Raw genomic sequence first — 22,040 nt, forward strand, 5'->3', positions numbered from 1 at the left:
TGTACGATGACTTCTGCTTGTTCCAAAGATTTTACATGTTACAGGCATCTTTTACACACCTATCTCATCTGCTCTGAATAGAGACCTCACTGTATGGGCTTGTTGATGTGAATGCCAGCCAGACATAACCCAGCCACGTCTGTGTGCATCCACACGTCACGTGCGCGTGCGCACACACACACACACACACACACACCTGTGGCCTCTTTCTGAGAGCTTTTGTAGGATAACTGCTTGTATGAGGTATGTTGTGGCCATGTGAAGGTGGTGCACAGACTGCAAAATTTTTTATCTGAGGAAAAACTTTGAAGGCAAAGGTTTTTGTCTTTTTTGGTCACTAATACATCCTTAGCACCTAGAAGAGTGCCAGCACATGATAGGTGCCTCATAAATATTTATTGAATGAAATTCACAACAGCAACACTACCAAGAGCAACCACACTAACAAAGCAGAGAATTTCAGTAGGCAATGAGCACTTCACCTTGGGGAGGTACATTAGCGCACCACCCAGTACATTACTCTGAATCATTGAGAGAATGGGTAGATTTTGTATTAGTCTAGTTTTTTTTTTAATTACAAAAGTAATACTTGGCCATAGTAAACACATACACACCCTAAAAAAGGGTATGCAACTACAGTAACTAGTATTAACAGTTGATACGGCCTTCTAGAAATTTTCCTTGTGTGCTGTGTGTGAACATATATACACACATGTGGGAACATAGTCTACACTGTTCTACCCTTGGTTTTCTTGACTTAGACATCTGTCCTTATCAGATCATGTAGATGGGCCTTTTTTCAATGGAGACATAATGTCCATACTATCCTATCATAAATGCAACATAACTTATTTAATCATCCTTCAGTGGTGGAGATTTCATTGTTCTGGGTTATTTGTCATTTCAAACAACATAATAGTGAATGTCTTTGTGATGCTTCAGGGGCACCATTGACAGAGCCTCAGTGATAATGGTGCCTCTGAACCTGACATTGTACAACACACATTGTCCTCATCCTTATACTTGGTTCTTTGCACTCATGTCCAAGTAGTTCTGTAGGATAAATTCCTAGAAGGACGAGTCCTGGTTCAAAGGCTATTCTCAATGTAAATTTTGATATCTAATCCCCTAAATGTTGAATGATGTCAACATGAGTCAATTGATGAAATATTTGAGGCAGTCTGTATTAGAGATCTGTAGAAAAACAGATAGATATATATCCTACTGGTTCTGTGTATGTACATGGATACACACACATACATATGTGAATATGTGTATATATGTGTGTATGTAATAGAACATATACGTATGAAGAGATTTATTATAAGGAATTGGCTCACGTGATTGTAGATGGTGAAAATTCCTAAGTTTTGTAGGAGGCAAGCTGAAGCCGCAGGAGGGCTGATGCTATAGTTTGAGTTTGAGTCCAAAGGCCTGACATCCAGAGAACCAAAGGTATAAGTTCCAGTCCAACTCTGAGTCTGAAGGAAGGAGCTGGATGTCCCAGCTTGAAGAAAGTCAGGCCGAGAGAGCAAACTCTCTTACTTAGCCTTTTTTGTTCTATTTAGGCCTTCAACAGATTGGATGGTGTCCACCCACATTGGGGAGGGCAATTTGCTTTACTCAGTCTACCAGTTCGAATGTTAATCTCACCCCAGAAAATACAAACATACTCAGAATAATGCTTGATCAAACATCTGACCACCGTGTGGTCCAATCAAGTTGACACATAAAACTGACCATCACAGGTGTGTCCTGTAAACATTACAAATGGGAAACAAATGCTATTCTCTTTTTTAATGCAACTTGAGACTAAAATATGACTTTTATTTCTGTCCTATTTGCCTAAGTAAATGCACTAATACTCAATGATTCAGACACATTAAATTTTGTTTTTAGATTCTCAGTCTTTGGAAACCATAAGACTTAATGCCAGTGAATATATTCCACCTTTTTAAGCACTCATTAATACATTATAATAATGCCAACTGCTGGCATTATTATAATGCTGCTGGTATCATGCTCTCCCATGAAAGTCCAATTTAACCTTCCTTTTACATATGTAATCTTAAAAACATCAGTGGACATTTTACATCCAAAGGACTTCAGGATCAAACCTTTAGAGATTTTCTTACTGATATTTCTGAGCTTTTAGTTCATCAGCAAATTCCAAATTCATCCTTGATGATTTTTATTGCTGTAATAGTCATTCAATTTCATTTAAAATGAAACAAGTGGCCTTTGATCGCATACTCTTTGCAAAGCCTGATGCATGCTATTGAATCTGCCGTGTTCCCTTTGTGTTATAAAAGCAGTAGCTGCACTAGAGACAGCTTGACCTTACCGTGAGAAATAGCATTTTATCATGAAACTTGGCAGAGCCTTCAATTTCCTCCCGTTTAATATCTGTCAGTCATCCCCATTGTCCAGGAAACATTCTCTCCACTCTCCATGTGAAAGTTGTTATCTCTGGTGGCAGATACAGCTTGTCTGTGGCCAGATCACCCTCATCCCAAAGCTCAGTCAGGTTGCACTGCTGGGTCCCTGTGGAAAACCAGTCGTGTTCTTTAAAGTGTGGCTGGAAAGTTAATGACTTTAGAAAGACACTGTAGAAAGTAGAAAGACACTGGGTTCCCTGCTAGTGTCATTGTCCCTGCCCACTCCCGCCATATTGTATGCCTGTTTCTCTGAGCGTGCTGCTGAGCCCAGTGGGCATAAAAGGGTCGCTGAAATGAAGGGAAGAGGTCTTGTTTACTCTATCGTAGTGTTGATCTCGACGGCTTGTTAGGTTTTGTCTAATTATAACCCCTCATCATAAAGACAAGAAAACTGAGGCCCGGGCTGGGGTGGATGTGGACTGCCTTGGCCAAGACTACTCAGCTCACTGGTGTCAGAGCTGAGGCTGGGAAATCTATATATGTTCTTAAACTAATTTAACTGAGGTGTATTTGCATGCCGTAAAATGCAGGAACTGAAGTATCCAGATGATGCATTTTGACAAATGTATGTATCTATGTAACCATAGCCAACACACCAATCAAATACAGAACATTTCATTACCCTCAGTGATTTTGCAATGCTCCTTTTTAGTTTAAAGGCAGGTTTTTGGTTCCTGATCTAGTGTTTTGCTACTACTGACCCCTTCATACACTCCTCATTTGGGGGAAAGAGCCCGGGGCTAGAAATAGAGTATGGGTTCTAATTCTAGTTCTGCTCATCTAATTGTATGATATTAGGCAAACAGTCTCATTGAGTCAGTGTCTCTGTTGTAGGATGGGGTACACACAGAGGGCCAGATTAGCTCTTTCTTCTTCCTACCCTTCTGTTCTCAGAATCTTTTTATAGCTCCTGGGCTGTAAAGTGTCACTAGTTCTCTCTAGCCCCCACTTGATTCTGTACTTGGTTTTGAGCTGGTCTAGATACCATTACGAAGTGTCAGGGTGTTAATAACTTTGCTCCTGGAAGTGCTTGTATTTAATAGTTGTACCGACATCTATAGTTCATTAGGATCTATACTGTATCAGGCACAAGTTTAGTATTCTGGATACATTGCCCAAATAAATGCTGCCTTATGTGAGCCCTATGAAGTTCTTGGGTTTTACATAAGGCCAGTCTAAGGCTCCAGGAGGTTAAGTGTCTGGCCCACCCTCTCACAGTTGATAAGCAGCAGAGTTTTTATTGGGACTCGGATCTGCCCAACTCCAAAGTCAGGACACTCTCCACTTTGCTCCTTCACTTCTAGGAACTCTTGGAGATGACTGTGTCTTCACCCAAAGGAATAGCTCTTTGAAGGTAGAATTGTAGCATATCTTCCTGGAGAGAGAATGACATCTGACCGGGGAGATCACGGACAACTTATCTATCATCTCATGCTTGCCAGTGAAGTTGTTGTCCTGGTCCCATGACTACCAAGAGAGAGGCCTGAGAAAGCCTGTGAATGGTGCATCGCTTCGTATGAGTGTAGCTATGTTTCACTGTGCAGGGACGGCCCCGTGCATTGTAGTGTGGGCTCAATGAGATGGAGCAGATGGGTTCTCGAAGGCAAACAGTTATTATAGGCAATATTGCCTATGAAGAGTGAGATTCCAGGCCAGAGTGTACAACTATGTGTTAAATACAGTGAAAGGGAAAGGAATCATCACCTATTCATTTAGGAAAGTGACTCTGGTTCGGGACCTCCTATCCGCTAGCAGGGTGCTCTGTCATTCTTCCCACAGCATAGAGAGAGGTGCCTTAGCTTAAGGGTATGAACTGGATCTTACAAAGAAAATGTTTAGGAAGTTTGGCATTTCAGTGGAGGCACCTAATTTCATTGATATACCTTTGCTTGTCATTGTCTGACTTGTGAGTTTAGCATGATACTCTTTTAGAAAGCCCTCTTAGTTATTTGGAGTTTTCCTGAAGTGGTACAGCCGAGACCGTGAGAAATAAAAACAACTCGACAGCTACAGGCACCAGATTAAGTACAGCACGTATAATTCAGAGCATCCGTCTCTGTGCAGGGGACCAGCAGGCCCGAGGAGGAGTGGCTGAGCACTCTTACAGCAGTTTGGGGGACGGGTCTGGGTCTGTGTCAGGAGCATCCCAGACCCCAGCCTACCCCAAATTTGGATGCGTTTTGGTAACTTCTTCTCGTTGGACCTGCTGAGAGACTCTCTTTGGTGAGGAATCAGAGGCTAGTTCTTAGTTTTGTCAGTAACCACAGATACACATGCTACCCTTTGGCCAATGCCCAGAGACAGTTCTGGAAATGCCTCTGCTGTTTCTGAGCTGGGCTGAGTCCAGAGACAAACACTGGCCCCTGAATTTGGAATGCTGAGGTTCAGTAGACACGGTTAGCTTCGGTGCTAGTATACTCTCACACCTCTCCTCCTCATCTTTTAAAGAAAGCTGCCTGAGGTCAGAGGTCTGAGACTTCACAAAAGCAGAGCAGATAGCAAGCAGCTTCATGCGCATCAGGAGAGTGGAGGCTTTGAGGGGTTGCTTGGCTACAGAGGTCTGCACCCAGCCTGTGGTTTTACTTGATTGGTGGGGCACAGAAGTCTGGTCACCTTTGCCTCAACAGTTTTAGCCTTTAATGGCACAGGGATGTCAGGACAGGGTGCTTCTCAGAGTCGGAGAAAACAGAGAGATTGGGGCAGCTGCTTCTGTTCGTTCAGGGATCAAAGATAAAACCGAGTCTTAGGAGGTGGCTTCCATACCCAGGCTGACACAACTTTTCAAAGAGCTAACTAACCTCCTGACCGAACCCGCGAACCAACGGACCATTAAGGGCTGGTGCTCTGAAGGAGTGCAGGGACCCCCACATTTCAGCCTGAAGGGTAGTTACTTACACCTGCTAAATGTGTAGAAAACAGTACTTATTTTGTGCACCATGGGATATGTTTCTCTTTTAAAGTTCACAAAATTGTTCTGTGGTTCACCAAACAAAGAATATTCATTTTTGGCCAATGCCTGAGAACATTCATTTAGGGCCAATTGATTGTTTTGACCATTCCATCCGAGTGTTGTTTTCCAGAGTTTCTTGGCACAAAGGCACCAAGGTAAGCTGAACTGCCCAACACCACACCTAGCCCTTTAGCCTGCCTTGGTCCTGGTCATGTTCCCTCTGGTTGCCTCCATCTTGCTGATTTCCATGCCCATTAAAGCCCGTGGGTGGCCTCCCTATGCAGAGACAGCCTAACCCAGACAGAATTCACTTTAATGGTCATCTAGAGGAATGGCTCATTGGTTACCGTTCTGTGTTCTTTAATACTGAAGATGAGGAAGGCCTCTTGGTTTTACCTGGAATATGTCCCACCAGGCCTCAGCCATTCATGTTCCCATGTTGAATTGTGAGCCAAAAGGACCCAAGGTGAATTGTGAGCTATTTTTAATTTGGAGATCAGTGACCAAGAGATTTCACACAAAGAGCCCAGTATAAGTTTACTAGTCAGGCAAACCTAAGGTTTCCCCCTTCTTCCTGAGCCATATCCCTGCATGACCTTGAGAAAATCAGTTAGCCATCCCAAAGAGGGCACTTCTGGGTGTTGCCTGAGCTTTACTGATGTTAGGAAAGCTCAATACAGCGGCTGCATTTTTTATTTAAAGGAGGAGTAGGGTGAACTGAGACAAGCTTCTTTTCTTAGAACTACAAAAATCTCCTGTAGTTGTGAATCTGACTTCATGAACGCGATAGTTGAAGCTGAACACTTACTTTGTGAAAAGGAAGGTATTTTACAAAATAGTCTCACTTATTTATTTTTTAACCAAGAACAGCTATTAAGCCCTCTGGGGATTAAATCAAACTTCTTAGATCCAAAACACAACTCAAGTAGAAACACTGTAATTTTTTACCCCCCAGATTCAGAATCCTGAAAAAATTTTTTTTTTTAAAGAAAACTGTGCGTTCATTTTCTCTGAAAATGACAACTTTGTGCTCCAGATTTCTAGCTCTGAGATAAAATTGGATTCTTTGAAGAGGCTCTGAAACTAATTTTAAAAACCTAAGGCTCATCAATAAATGACAGAGAGTCCATTGGGTACTACTATCTGCTCCCTAGTTCGAGGAACCACAGTATTTTGTCCAAAACAAAATCTTTCATTATCCTTTGATGTCCATCGTTAGGCAATCCTGATTACATATTTTTTTGCTCTTTTTGTGTCTGAAAACTTCCTAATTCTGACCAATTAAGTGTAAAGTTCATTTTCAATCACTGTAAAATCTAAATAATAAAGAATTCTTAAACAATTATATTTTTGTGTTTTCTAATATATATTCAAATGCTTGTAATAAGCACTAAAGCACTAAATAATATTTTCTGAGATATTAAATCAATGCACAGAAATCAGTTGCATTTCTCTACACCAACAACAAGACAGAAGAAAGAGAAATTAAGGAGTCCATCCCATTTACAATTGCACCCAAAACTATAAGATACCTAGGAATAAACCTAACCAAAGAGACTAAGAATCTATACTCAGAAAACTATAAAGTACTCATGAAAGAAATTGAGGAAGACACAAAGAAATGGAAAAATGTTCCATGCTCCTGGATTGGAAGAATAAATATTGTGAAAATGTCTATGCTACCTAAAGCAATCTACACATTTAATGCAATTCCTATCAAAGTACCATCCATTTTTTTCAAAGAAATGGAACAAATAATCCTAAAATTTATATGGAACCAGAAAAGACCTCGAATAGCCAAAGGAATATTGAAAAAGAAAGCCAAAGTTGGTGGCATCACAATTCCGGACTTCAAGCTCTATTACAAAGCTGTCATCATCAAGACAGCATGGTACTGGCACAAAAACAGACACATAGATCAATGGAACAGAATAGAGAGCCCAGAAATGGACCCTCAACTCTATGGTCAACTCATCTTCGACAAAGCAGGAAAGAATGTCCAATGGAACAAAGACAGCCTCTTCAATAAATGGTGTTGGGAAAATTGGACAGCCACATGCAGAAAAATGAAATTGGATCATTTCCTTACACCACATACGAAAATAGACTCAAAATGGATGAAGGATCTCAATGTGAGAAAGGAATCCATCAAAATCCTCGAGGAGAACACAGGCAGCAACCTCTTCGACCTCAGCCGCAGCAACATCTTCCTAGGAACATCACCAAAGGCAAGGGAAGCAAGGGCAAAAATGAACTATTGGGATTTTATCAAGATCAAAAGCTTTGCACAGCAAAGGAAACAGTTAAAAAAACCAAAAGACAACCGACAGAATGGGAGAAGATATTTGCAAATGACATATCAGATAAAGGGCTAGTGTCCAAAATCTATAAAGAACTTAGCAAACTCAACACCCAAAGAACAAATAATCCAATCAAGAAATGGGCAGAGGACATGAACAGACATTTCTGCAAAGAAGACATCCAGATGGCCAACAGACACATGAAAAAGTGCTCCATATCACTCGGCATCAGGGAAATACAAATCAAAACCACCATGAGATATCACCTCACACCAGTCAGAATGGCTAAAATGAACAAGTCAGGAAATGACAGATGCTGGCGAGGATGCGGAGAAAGGGGAACCCTCCTACACTGTTGGTGGGAATGCAAGCTGGTGCAACCACTCTGGAAAACAGCATGGAGGTTCCTCAAAATGTTGAAAATAGAACTACCCTATGACCCTGCAATTGCACTGCTGGGTATTTACCTTAAAGATACAAACATAGTGATCCGAAGGGGCACATGCACCCGAATGTTTATAGCAGCAATGTCTACAATAGCCAAACTATGGAAAGAACCTAGATGTCCATCTACAGACGAATGGATAAAGAAGATGTGGTATATATACACAATGGAATACTATGCAGCCATCAAAAGAAATGAAATCTTGCCATTTGCGACGACGTGGATGGAACTAGAGGGTATCATGCTTAGCGAAATAAGTCAATCGGAGAAAGACAACTATCATATGATCTCCCTGATATGAGGGAGAGGAGATGCAACATGGGGGGTCGAGGGGGTAGGAGAAGAGTAAATGAAACAAGATGGGATTGGGAGGGAGACAAACCATAAGTGACTCTTAATCTCACAAAACAAACTGAGGGTTGATGGGGGGAGGGGGTTGGGAGAGGGGGTGGGGTTATGGATATCGGGGAGGGTATGTGCTATGGTGAGTGTTGTGAAGTGTGTAAACCTGGCGATTCGCAGACCTGTACCCCTGGGGATAAAAAAATATGTTTATAAAGCTGTAAAAAAAAAAAAAAAAAAAAAAGAAAGAAAGGATGAATCCCCAAGTTTTGTAGCAACATGGACGGGACTGGAAGAGATTATGCTGAGTGAAATAAGTCAAGCAGAGAGAGTCAATTATCATATGGTTTCACTTATTTGTGGAGCATAACAAATAGCATGGAGGACAAGGGGAGATGGAGAGGAGAAGGGAGTTGAGGGAAATTGGAAGGGGAGGTGAACCATGAGAGACTATGGACTCTGAAAAACGATCTGAGAATTTTGAAGGGGTGGGGGGTGGGAGGTTGGGGGCACCAGGTGGTGGGTATTGTAGAGGGCACGGATTGCATGGAGCACTGGGTGTGGTGCAAAAATAATGAATACTGTTATGCTGAAAAAAATAAAAAAATTAAAAAAAATATTTTCTGAGATATTTAAAAGATTTCTCCTCACTTCCCTTCTTCCATCTTGATTTATAGTTTATTTAATTATTTTTGATTTTTGAAATTTAAAGAGTGCAGAACAGTATGAAGAGTAGTAAACAACCTGTATACTCAAAGTCCATTAACATTTTGTAATATTTGCTTTTGGTCTTTTTTTTTTTTTTTTAAAGATTTTATTTATTTATTTGACAGACAGAGATCACAAGTAGGCAGAGAGAGAGAGGATATGGCTCTCCCCACTGAGCAGAGAGCCCAATGGGGGGCTCGATCCCAGGACCCTGGGATCATGACCTGAGCCGAAGGCAGAGGCTTTAACCCACTGAGCCACCCAGGCGCCCCTGGTCTTTTTTTTTTTTTAAATGAAAATATAAGAAATATAAAATATAAAATCTGAAAAATATTTCAGATCAAATTGAAGTTCTTTTTTTCCCTATTCTGTTTTGTCCCATCCCAGAAATGAGTTTAAGTTATATTCTTTTTTTTTTAAAATAAGATTTTATTTATTTATTTGAGAGAGAGAGAGAGAGAGAGAGCATGAGCAGGAGGAGGGGCGGAGGGATAAGCAGGCTCCCCACTGAGCAGGGAACCCGATGCGGAACCCGATGCAGCACCGGATCCCAGGACCCTGGGATCGTGACCTGAGGGGAAGGCAGTTGCTTAACCAACTGAGCCACCCAGGTGCCCCTAAGTTGTATTCATAAAATATTTTTCAATACTTCTGATGTGCATACTTACACGTCAAAGGACAGAATATACTAGCATATGTGTGTGTGATGGAATGTATTATATTCCAGGTTGCTTTTCTCATTTGATATGACTTACCCGTAAAGATCTCTGTCAGTGAATGAGTCTTATTTGTGGTATCGGTTATGGTATGTGTCATATTTGGAATCATTGATACCATTTTAATTTGTTTCTGTTTGCTTTTGGTTTTTTTATTTTGTTTGCTTCCCCTGCCAACCCCTGCCCTTCTCCTCTTTGATGGCATGATCAAGTTTTCTCTTTCCCCTTCTCTCCCACTTTGAAAGTTAACACATTCTAATTCTAGCCCCTTAGCAGGTATCTATAATTTTGTTACACACAACTCACAGTATTTTATTTTATTTTTATTTTTTTAAAGATTTTATTTATTTATTTGACAGAGAGATCACAAGTAAGCAGAGAGGCATGAGGAGAGAGAGGGGGGAAGCAGGCTCCCCGCTGAGAGCAGAGAGCCCGATTCGGGGCTCGATCCCAGGACCCTGAGATTATGACCTGAGCAGAAGGCAGAGGCTTAACCCACTGAGCCACCCAGGTGCCCCAACTCACAGTATTTTAAAATAAATACTAAAGTTAATTTATCTTCTCCTTCTAAACAGGTGAGGAATTAAGCCCATTTTTTTCCTACTACACAACCGTCTTCAACCTCCCATGTTACTGTTGTCTGGAGTTTCAGTTCTACCTTGTTCTTAAATACAAAAGAATGGTTATTATTATTAGTTAGCATATTCTATACCAGTTTTCTTTCTTTCTTTCTTTCTTTCTTTCTTTCTTTCTTTCTTTCTTTCTTTCTTTCTTTCTTTCTTTCTTTCTTTCTGCTCTTGAATGTCATCTTTCATTCTGGCTTCCTGTTCTTTCTTGCTGGCATCTCTCTTGTGGTAGTGTTTTTGGTGAAGGTCGGTTAGCTCTCTTGGGCTTGGGATGTATAAAAAATGTACTTATATTACTTTCACTCTTGAATGATCATTTATCTGTGGGTAGAATTCTGTCGTGTCGGTTTTCCCCCTGAACAACTGTGCAGATGGAATTATTCTCTTCTGGCATCTGTTCCTTCTGAGAAGTCTGCCGTCAGTCTGCAGCCAGTACGATCGTGTGGTTTTTCATTTTAAGATAATCTGCCTTCTCTGTTTGATTTGCAGATTTTCTCTTTAATATTCTGTAGTTTCACTACAATGTGTTTGAAATTGTTCTTATTTATCCTGCTCATGACTTTTTACTTATTTAGTCTAATTCTTTTGGTTCTGGCAAGTTCTTTTCAGTTGTTTCTTTATTGCCTCTTTCCGAGTTTCTCCCTTCCATTCTTCTGGAATTTTGACCAGGAATATACTAAATCATTCTCTTTCTTTCCTCCCTATCTCTCACCATCTTGTTCGTATTCTTTTTATTTTATTTTTTTTTTAAGAGAATTGCAAGTGTGGTGGGAATGTCAGAGGGAAAGAGAGAGGGAGACTCTTAAGCAGGCTCACATTGGGCCTGGAGGTCGACATGGGGCTTGGTCTCACAGCCCTGAGACATGAGTCGAAACCAAGAGTCAGATGTTTAACTGACTGAGCCACCAAGGCACCCCCAGCATCTTGTTCATATTCTTAATTTTCTTTATTTCTCTGGACTGTGTGTCCTGTTATTGTTTAAGTTCTCAATTCGCTAATCCTCTTCTCAGGTTTTTTTTTAATGAGCATATTTTCATTTTTGGACTTCTACTCAGTTCTTTTTCAAATCCAATTGTTCTTGTTTTATAAGCTCCTATTCTTAGATAAGGGATTTGTATTTTTTCCCTTTGTGACAAGAATACTATTTAAAAAATATTTTCAGATGATCTGTTTTCCTATCCTGAAACTCTTTCCCCCTACACTGCAGTGTGATTGGCAGGGCTTCTAGGAAAGGGGATGGGAAACACCCAGTGTTTTCTAAAAAGACATTAATCAGATTTATCATCAAGTTAAATTTTGTTCAGTTCCACAACAAGAAAAGTAACTTGAAGTCCAGGTTCCTTTACATCTAGAGGAGTTATTCTAACCAGCCGTAAGGTCTAAATGGTAAGCCAGAAACAGAAAGGAGGAAGATATTATGTAGGGAGAGTGAAAGCCCCAAAGACTTTAAGACTTCAAGACCTTGGGTACATGTGGGGCCAGCTATGGGAGCAGCTGTGTGGGCACACAGCCTGTGCAGCCACATAGGGCCCCATGCTTAGCAGGGCCCTGTACTTGGCTTAATGCTCTGCTGTCACCATCTTGAAGTTCCTAATAATTTTTGAACAAGGACCCCTTATTCATTCTGCACTGGGCTCCAAGAATTAGGTAGCTGGTCCTGGTACTAAGGGAACTCCTGAGAGATAGGAGGAGGAAGTAAAAGAAGAGCTGAACTTTATTGACCCTAGGACATTGTGGGTAGAAGAGGCAGGAGAGACAGTGAATGAGACACACAGATTCCACTTCCCCTGTGGCCCAGAAAGGAGGCTATCATTTGACTTAAGGGGAACACCAAGGTGGGATCCTTTGGTCTCACTTAACACTTTTGACTCTAGAAGAAGAATTCAGTCCCCTATCTCTAAAACTGAGATGATAAAGCAATCTGAAGGGGACTTTAAAATTTTTAAATTTTTCAAAGAGATACAATATAGTAGGTTTGTAAATTTACTCCCACTATACTCAGGTGAACAGAGAAAATGTAGTTTAAAGAAATTTTTTATTCGGATTTCATGAATAATTCCCATCCATATAGAAGTAGGAAGAAAAATCTAAATTTTAAGTTGAATCTAGTAAACCTGGTCCAGTGCAATAAGTCCCTCTAAGCTTAATTTTTTAAAAAAGATTTTATTTATTTATTCGACAGACAGAGATCATAAGTAGGCAGAGAGGCAGGCAGAGAGAGAGAGGAGGGGAAGCAGGCTCTCCACCGAGCAGGGAGCCAGATGCGGAGCTTGATCCCAGGACGCCGAGATCATGACCTGAGCTGAAGGCAGAGGCTTTAACGCGCTGAGCTACATAGGTGCCCCTAAGCTTAATTTTTGTTCTCGATTTAAAGGTTGCTCAGATTTCAACCATTTTCCCTTTGCTCTCCCAGGTGGTGAGGGGGTATCCAGGAGGAATAGCAAACATGGCTGTGCACTGGGACTTGAAGGATGGAAACCACTTCCTGAGGATGGTCACCTGGCAAGACAGGAGCCTCGGTCTGTGATGGCACTACCAAGATGCTGTATCAGCCCAGGACGGCCTCCCTCCCCTGATCTTCTTTTAGGTGAGAAAGAAATACTTTTCTGTTTGGTTAAGTGATGATTATTTTAAATGTTCTCTTATATGCAGACACACTTAACTCCCAAATGTTACAGATACTTAGGATGACTCTGATTTTTGCTATCATAAGCTATGCTACAACTAGCACACGGGTCTACACGTCTCAGCACATTAGTCTGAGGAACATTAGAACATAGTCCCAGAAGCAGAATTGCCAATTAAAAGATTCATGAACATCTTTTATTATTTTGTGAAATGTCTTGCCTAACTTGGGAAGGCATTCTTGTTGAGGATGCTCCTGTGTAATGAACAAATGGGGCAGGAATCCCCAACCAGCACGTGTGGGACACTGACTGGAGATATGGTGCTGGGAATTGGTTGACAACATGGGACAAGCAGATGAAAGCCATTGGTGCATGTCAAGCTGAAACTATATCATTTCCTTTACTGGATTGGCTATGAGTCAAAATTATGAAAGATAACCCAATATAATAGTTGTGTGTCAAGCCTGTCAGGTTGTTATTCTTAAGTCTTCCTCCCTCCATCCCTCTCTCTCTCTTTATTTCTTTCTTTCTAAGATTTTATTTATTTATTTATTTATCTATCTGGGAGAGAGAGGGCTTGCACACAAGCAGGGCGGGTGGCAGGGGGAGAAGCAAACTCTGCTGAGCAGGGAGCCCAACGTGGGGTATGACCCTAGGATCATGATCTGAGCCGAAGGCAGACACTTAACCAACTGAGCCACCAAGGTGCCCCAAGACTTTCATTTTATTTTATTATTTTTTATTTTATTTTATTTATATATATATATATATATATTTTTTTTAAAGATTTTTATTTATTTGACAGATCACAAGTAGGCAGAGAGGCAGGCAGAGAGAGAGAGGAGGAGGAGGCAGGCTCCCTGGTGAGCAGAGAGCCCGATGTGAGGCTCGATCCCAGGACCCTGGGATCTTGACCTGAGCCGAAAGCAGAGGCTTTAACCACTGAGCCACCCAGGCACCCCTATTTTTTATATATGTTTTTAAAGATTTTATTTATTTACTTGTCAGAGAGAGAGAGAGAGAGTGAACACAGGCAGACTGAGCAGCAGGCAGAGGGAGAAGCAGGCTCCCTGCCCAACAAGGAACCCGATGTAGGACTCGATTCCAGGACACCAGGATCATGACCTGAGCTGAAGGCAGCCACTTAACCAACTGAGCCACCCAGGCGTCCCTTATTTTACTTTTTAAAGATTTTATTTACTTATTTGACAGATAGAGAGAGAGCACAAGTAGGCAAAGTGGCAGGCAGAGGGAAAGGGAGAAGCAGGGGCTCTGCTAAGCAGCGAGCACGATGTGGGGCTCGAACCCAGGACCCTGGGATCATGACCTGAGCTAAAGGCAGCTGCTTTACGGACTGAGCCATCCAGGCACCCTAAGACTTTCATTTTAATTAAACTGTAAAGCAATAGACCCTCCTCACCACCACCCCCCACCAAAAAAGAGAGTTACTATGCTAAATCCATTTCCTTCTATGATTTTAGTTCACTCTGGATTATTGGGAGATTATTGTTAGTAGATTGTGTATATCAGTAGTTTTCAAACTGTAACAAACAGCCTATCAGGAAAAATGTAGATTTTTAAAATTTTTCCATGTATTCTGATTTGGTTGGGCAGAGGTGGGCCCAGGAATATGCATTTTAACTGACACACAACTTTGAGAAGCACTTGTCCAGATACCTTAAAGATCTTTTTTCAGTAATGATTGAAATCCCAGCCATCACTGAATCTTACTACTTCACTGCTCATCAGTCCTTTCAGAGATGCTGACCAAAGATGCGCAGAGAGGTACAGCTGAGATTGGCAATTCCGGTCCTTCCCATCAATTGATTGACATTTTGTGGCTCCGGATTTAAAGTAATGACCACACTAATGAATAATGGAGATGGTATTTTAGGAATTATTTAATGTATTTTTTATTCCCCTTAAATCAAGATGCCATATGGCTCCACATCCTTTTAATCAATGACTCTCAGTGCTTCAGGGGCAGGGTAGTCTCTGGCTAGAACACCAAAGTCATTGCTGAGCTTTGACTGTCAAATGAAGCTTTTTATGTATTGTGTTCCCAGGGGAAAATACTGTTGAAAGTTAGGCCCGGTCAAGAGAGAAAGGGAATTTCTGAATTTCTAAAGCTCCCTTTATATACCATTTATTCCTAATCTTACTGGGTTCTTAATAGAGAAAGAGATCTAAAAAAATCCCTACTTTCCATATTTTCTTGAGGTTTTCTTTGCAGTCATGTACATGATTGATGTTTATATGTCTTTCATTCAGCGTCAAGTTCTTTAGCAATTAAAACATGTGAGTTGATTGTACTATTCAGTCTCTCTGTGTCTGTGTTTACTTCTTATCTCCTAGATCTCACTGGTTTGTAAAAGGTATATTAAAATTTCCTACTATTACTCTATTTTATCTGTTTCTTTTAAAATTTTGCAAAATGTGGGCGCCTGGGTGGCTCAGTGGGTTGAGCCGCTGCCTTCGGCTCAGGTCATGATCTCGGGGTCCTGGGATCGAGTCCCGCATCGGGTTCTCTGCTCGGCAGAGATCCTGCTTCCCTCTCTCTCTCTCTCTCTCTCTGCCTGCCTCTCCATCTGCTTGTGATCTCTCTCTGTCAAATAAATAAATAAAAAATCTTAAAAAAAAATAAAATAAAATTTTGCAAAATGTATCCTAAAACTTGAAAGACAAAAACAGCAAACTCAACAGCATAATCTCTTACTCTCCTCATCCCCAAATTCTTACTCCCCAGAGGCAAGCACTCAATTCTGCTTTATCTTCTGCCATATTACAGAATTACAGGTAACTTTGAATTTTAAATTTTAAATGTTATCTGTTGACTTTTTACTTTGGAAAATGAGTTTGGGGAGAAGTGGAGATAAATACCTCTATTCAATCTGCCACACTTAAAGTCTTTAAGGAAGGGGACAATGGGGAACAAAGACAAGTGGTGCGATGCGTGGACCCTGGTTCTTCTTCTTTAGGTCAAAACCCCAGTTGGTGGGGTGGGGGGTAGTGAATATTAGAATTAATAAGATATACTCAGAAATATTTGTTGAGCAACTACTGTTTCAGTAAAATGACATCATGAGCTTGCATTATTTTGAGAGAAGAAGACAATAAACAAATATGTAAAATACATGTCCCTTGGTAAAATAATAATAATAATAATAATACTATGAGAAAACAAAGCAAGGAGTTGGATAGCATGAGGAGTGGGGTTGGGGTGGACTTGTAATTTTTTTTACTGGGGTTGTTATTGAAGACCTGACTGAGAAGACAGTATCTGTGTAAGTGCCTGTAGAGGGTGAGGAAACTGGCTAAGGGTGTTCTGAGAAGAGCAGAACGAAGGAAGGGCAGAGGTAGGAGATGAGGTCCATGAGGTAATGGTGGGCCCCAGTGGCAGGAAATGCTGAGAGTAGATTGTATAGGACCATGTAAGCACTTTGGCTTTTAGCCTGAGGTGGAATTTTCTGGAGACTTTTGAACAGAGCAGTGGCCTAATTTGACTTTTGTTTAAAGGAATCAATAAGGTTGTTATATCGAGAATAGATTGAAGGGAGGCAAGCATTGAAGCAGGAGACCAGATAGGTGACCAATGCCATCCATGATCCAAGTACAGATAAGAATGAATTAGCTATCACTTGGCATCAGGGAAATACAAATCAAAACTACAGTGAGACACATCACACCAGTCAGAATGGCTGAAATTAACAAGTCAGGAAACAACAGATGTTGGCAAGGATGTGGAGAAAGGGGAACCCTCTTACACTGTTTGTGGGAATGCAAGCTGGTACAGCCACTCTGAAAAACAGTATGGAGGTCTCTAAAAAGTTAAAAATAGAGAGCCACCCTACAACCCAGCAATTGCACTACGGGGTATTTATCCAAAGTATACAAATGTAGTGATCGAAGGGGTAAGCGCACCCCAATGTTTATAGTAGCAATGTCCACAATAGCGCAAATATGGGAAGACCCCAGATGTCCATCAGCAGATGAATGGATAAAGAGATGTGGTATATACATACAATGGAATATTACTCAGACATAAAAAAAAACCCCAAATCTTGCCATTTGCAATGACATAGATGGAACTAGAGAGTATTATGCTAAGTGAAATTAGTCAATCAGAGAATAACAATTATCATATGATTTCACTCATATGTGGAATTTAAGAAACAAAACAGAGGAACATAGGGGAAGGGAAGGAAAAATGAAATAAGATGAAATCAGAGAAGGAGACAAACTATGAGAGACTCTTAACTCTAGGAAACAAACTGAGGGTTGCTAGAGAGGAGGGGGTTTGGGGGATGTAATAATTGGATGATGGGTATTAAGGAAGGCATGTGACGTAATGAGCACTGGGTGTTATATGGTAATGATGAATCACTAAACTACCTCTGAAACTAATAATACACTACATGTTAATTGATTTTAAATAAAAAAAAATACTTCACCCTTTGAAGTGAAAAAAAAAAATGAGACTAGAGTTGCAGTGGTGAAAACAGTGAGAAGTGTGAATTCTGGAAATATTTTGATGGTAGAGCCAACAAGATTGCTAATGGATGAGTTCTGATGACCTGAGAGGAGAAGAGACAAGGAATTCTGGCCTGAGGAACTGGAAGGATAGAATTGCCACTTCGTGCATTAAGGAAAATTGTAGAAGGGGCGGGTTTAAGGTGGAAAAGTCAGAATTTAGTTGTGGACAGGTCAGGTTTGAGATGCCTGTTGGTTATCCAGATGGCACTGTGGACTAGACAGTTGGATCTTGGAATCATCTAGACTATGTGGAGAGGTTGAGACTTGTGGTGAATTTTGAGAATCGTTAGCAGAGGTGGCATTTAAAGCCAGGAGACTAGATGAGGACACCAAGGGGGTGAGTTTAAAGGAGAATTGGAGAAGACACCTAAGATCTGAGCCCTGAGTCACTCACAGTTAGAGGTCAGGGGAGGAGTCAGAGAAGAGTTGATAGATCGTGAGGTTAGAGGAAGACGAAGATTTTTAGAAAGTCAAGTAAAGAAAGTAATTCAAGGAAGAAACAGTCAACTGTCCAATCCTGCTGATATGGGAAATAGGATGAGAACTGAGAACTGGCCACTAGGTTGGGCAATATGGAGGTCATCAGTGAACTTGAAAAGAGTAGTTTCAGTGGAATGGTAGAGGGGCAGAAGGATGGGAATCATGGAGGAAGTCAGACTGGGTACAGAATGGAACATGTGCCTGTGGGGTCAGAGTACCCAGCTGGAAAACTCTCTCCCCCCAAGAGGGAACACCGAAATGTTTAGGGGTCAAATGGAGCAGAAAATATATAAGAGATCATGAAGCGAGACTTGACAGCCAGAGGATGCCTCAAGGACAACAGACTCTAGCTGTGGATGGTACCACAGTTTCCCAAAGAGTCAGGTGGGATCAGGTACCTATAGTGGCATGCAGGTTCAGGGGTCCAGGGAGAAGATCAGTCATCAGCCCAGTGTCCTCATGGATAACAGCAGGGATGTGGAGGTTAGTACGTGGGCCATCATTCCATTCCTGCCCTCCTGCCACCATAGTACACAGAAGCTTACCCCTGGGCTCAGGAGCTATCCTGGTAAGGGAAATGGGAAGGGAAGATAATTTTGAGAGATGGAACATTTCTTAGACACAGGAGTGAGATGAGACAATAAGAGAATGTTTCATACTAGAATTAACCAAGTTATATTTAATTGATAACTTGAACCCTTTCCCTACCCTTCTAACTTCTACCTCTTGGCAGACTCAAAAGTCAGATAATGTCAGTTGTGGGGAATAAAGAAAAGTGATATAATTTTTTCTTTATTTGATTTGTAGTTAGTAAACTTCCACTTGGATATAGACATTTTGGATTATTGAGGGATTTAAAACTACAGGTTATTCCTGTCTTCTGGTGGCAATTAAAAGTCGGCCATGTAAGAAATATGAAAAAGTAAGATGTTTGGAGAAAGAAGGAATAAATAGATCCAGACATTGTAGGGAAGTAATAACCTCGTACTAGACCAAGCCTTAAAGAAGATCACCGCTGAACAGGAAGCAAAGCCACTTGTGGCTGGCATGTGTTAGATCTTGACGTCTGCCCCATCTTTGTGCCAGTGTCAATCAGTGGGAGAAGTCCACTCTATCAGAAGAAACATACTTCTCTTTTCTTCTCTTCCTCCTCCTCCTCCTCCTCTTTCTTCTTTTTAAAAACAGAAAAAACTTGTCATGGAGCTTTCAGCATCCCATGTGGGTACACAAGGACAGTGGGGAAGCTTCCTGGTGGAATTGAAGGCACCAGCACCTGAGGGAGTGGGTCATCCAGAATCATCTTACCAAGAGCCCAGCATATGAGAATGGCCCACCTTAGAAATGGAGCTGTTTCATGGTAGATGGCATCTGGATTTGGATGAATTTATTTTCCCTGCTTTCCTCCCCAAGTTCAGTCCTTCTGGGTCATTGTAAGAATCAATGATTATGTATTTAGAGTAGCAGGCATATCTAGGTGCTGAAAAAATGCTTGCTGTTATTATCAGAAACAGTGAGAATAGCATTAATCTAAGCCAGTAGTTTTCACAGATTTTTCTCAGAAGTCCATGGTTAAAAAAGGGAAATTTAATTTAGACCAATGGTTTTCAAATCTGGCTCTGCTTAGAATATTCTCTGAGATTTGTTAAAAACATGTACCCGGTGTCAGTGCTAAACTTTTTGATTCACTAACTTGGGAGTAGGGAGTGGGCATCTCTGTGGTTTAACAGGTCCCACAGGTGTTGCTTCTGCACAAACCAGTGGTTCTCAGCCCTGGCTCTCTATGAAAATATTAAAATAACTGGGGAGCCATGAACATTTCAGATACAAGGGCCACACTTTGGACCAACTGAATCAGAATCTCTAGGCAGGTGGGCACTAGTGCTTAAAAAACTCTCCATGGAATTTCATGTGCCATTAGAAGTTCTACACTAGGGGGGCACCTGGGTGGCTCGGAAGGTTCAATAGCCGACTCTTGGTTTTGGCTCAGGTCATGATCTCAGGCTTATAGGATCGAGCCCCATGTTGGGTTCTGAGCTCCTCAGGGAATCTGCTTGTGGATTCTCTCTCTCTCTTCCCGCCTCTGCTCCTCCCCCAAAGCTTGCGCGCGCGCGCGCTCTCTCTCTCAAGTAAATAAATCTTAAACAAAAAAGAAGTTCTGCACTTTAGTTTGTATCATCAGTGTCTGAGCTGCTTGTCCAAAACCCCAGTGCACAGACTCTCCTGGAGCCATTCTGAGCCAGATTTCTTTGGGCAGAGGCCCAGGAATCTTCAACCTAGCAAACTCCACATGCTTTTATGAATAGACCAATAATTCTCAAATTTGGTTGGAAGCACCTGGGGTGATTTAAAAAGGACTGATAGCTTGGTCTCACCCCCAGATATTCTGATTGAACTGGGATGAGGTGTGAACTATTTGTTAAAAATTTTTAAAATTCTCTTAGGTGATTCTAATACCCAAGAAAACTTGAGAACCAGTGGTCCCTGGATCAGTAACATCAGCATTAATTTCTGGGGACTTGTAAGAAATGCAGATTCTTGGGCCTCCTCCCAGACCGACTGAGTCAGAAACTCCAAGAGTGGAGTTCAGTAATCTGTATTTTAACAGATGCTCCCAGTGATTCCAATGAACACTAAGGTTGGAGAACCAGGGGTCTAGACCTTGCTAATTAGCACAAATCAATGAGTAAGGACTAATGGATCAGATTAGCTGGTTGACATTTCGATTCAAGAGTCTTGACCCAGTTACTTTCCATTGAGACAGTGGAAAAGGCTGACAGAGTTCAGGTTGTCTGTACACAGTTGTCCAGAGTGCACATGTGCCTCCGGGTGAGTGTGGGGCATGCAAGAGCTCTGAGGTCAGCCATGCACACACTGGTGCTTCCTCTGTTGAAAAGCCATCCTCTATCAAAAGAGAGCCCGTCGCACCCAAGGCAACCCATGGGCGTTCAGCCACCACTCCAAGCTTCCATGAGAGCTGCACTGAGACACCGTTTGCAATGGACTGTTAAAATTTAGCTTCCTGGGCCCTACACCAACAGATGTTGCTTCTGGGATCTGGGATGGGTACCAGGGAATAGCATTTTACACAAGCACCCACAATGATACTGATATAAGTGGTGTGTAAACCAAACTGAAAAATACTGGCTTAATGGGCTGTTGTCCTGAGGCTTGGTGAGACCAACTTATAAGACCTCCAGATTTTATTTTATTTTATTTTAAAAAATATTTTACTTATTTGAAAGAGTGTGTGTGTGTGTGTGTGTGAGAGAGAGAGAGAGAGAGAGAAAGCATGCACAAGTAGGCAGAGTGGCAGGCAGGGAGAGAGGGAGAAGCAGGTTCCCTGCTGAGTAGGGACCCCAATGTGGGGCTCGATCCCAGGACCCTGGGATCATGACCTGAGCTAAAGGCAGATGCTTAACTGACTGAGCCACCCAGGTGTCCTGCAACCTTCAGATTTTAGCCCTGGGTTAGAGTCAGAAGGTTTGGGTTCCTCTGTTCATGTATGGACAGCAAAGCCAGGTCACTGCGTGTGAGCTTACTGACCAAGCCCAGTGTCTGGTTCCAAAGCTCAGCTTCTGATGTCAGTGAGAAGCTTCTTTTGTTCCAGGGCTCCCCAACCCCGTCATCCTGTTGCAGTCAGGCTTTAAAATCTCTTTCTGGTACTCCTTCTCCCCACTCCTCCGGGTCTTAGGAAATTCTACAGTATGAAAAATCCCATTTGCCCCACCTGCCCCTAAGGGCTCCCAACTGAGGCACATCACAAGGGGCAGGAGGCAACAGGTTGAAAATTTCCTCCAAAGAGAAATCCAGAACGCTGCACATTATTTGGCCTCTAGGCGGTGCCAGCCTTTTGGAAAACAAGGCTGTTTATGTAA

At 41.7% G+C, this 22,040-nt stretch overlaps 1 protein-coding gene across 1 annotated transcript in view; it reads left to right on the top strand.

Moving 5' to 3' along the window:
• The window catches only part of GLIS3 (GLIS family zinc finger 3), a 544,101-nt gene that overhangs the window by 30,654 nt on the left and 491,407 nt on the right, over positions 1-22,040 (top strand). Inside the window, exon 2 of the mRNA XM_047700417.1 lies at positions 12,939-13,112. The gene's annotated coding sequence lies outside the window, so the exon portion shown is untranslated. The remainder of the gene's footprint in view (positions 1-12,938; positions 13,113-22,040) is intronic.

The sequence above is a fragment of the Lutra lutra genome, chromosome 13, assembly GCF_902655055.1.
Source record: "Lutra lutra chromosome 13, mLutLut1.2, whole genome shotgun sequence".
In the NCBI taxonomy this organism is placed as follows: domain Eukaryota; kingdom Metazoa; phylum Chordata; class Mammalia; order Carnivora; family Mustelidae; genus Lutra; species Lutra lutra.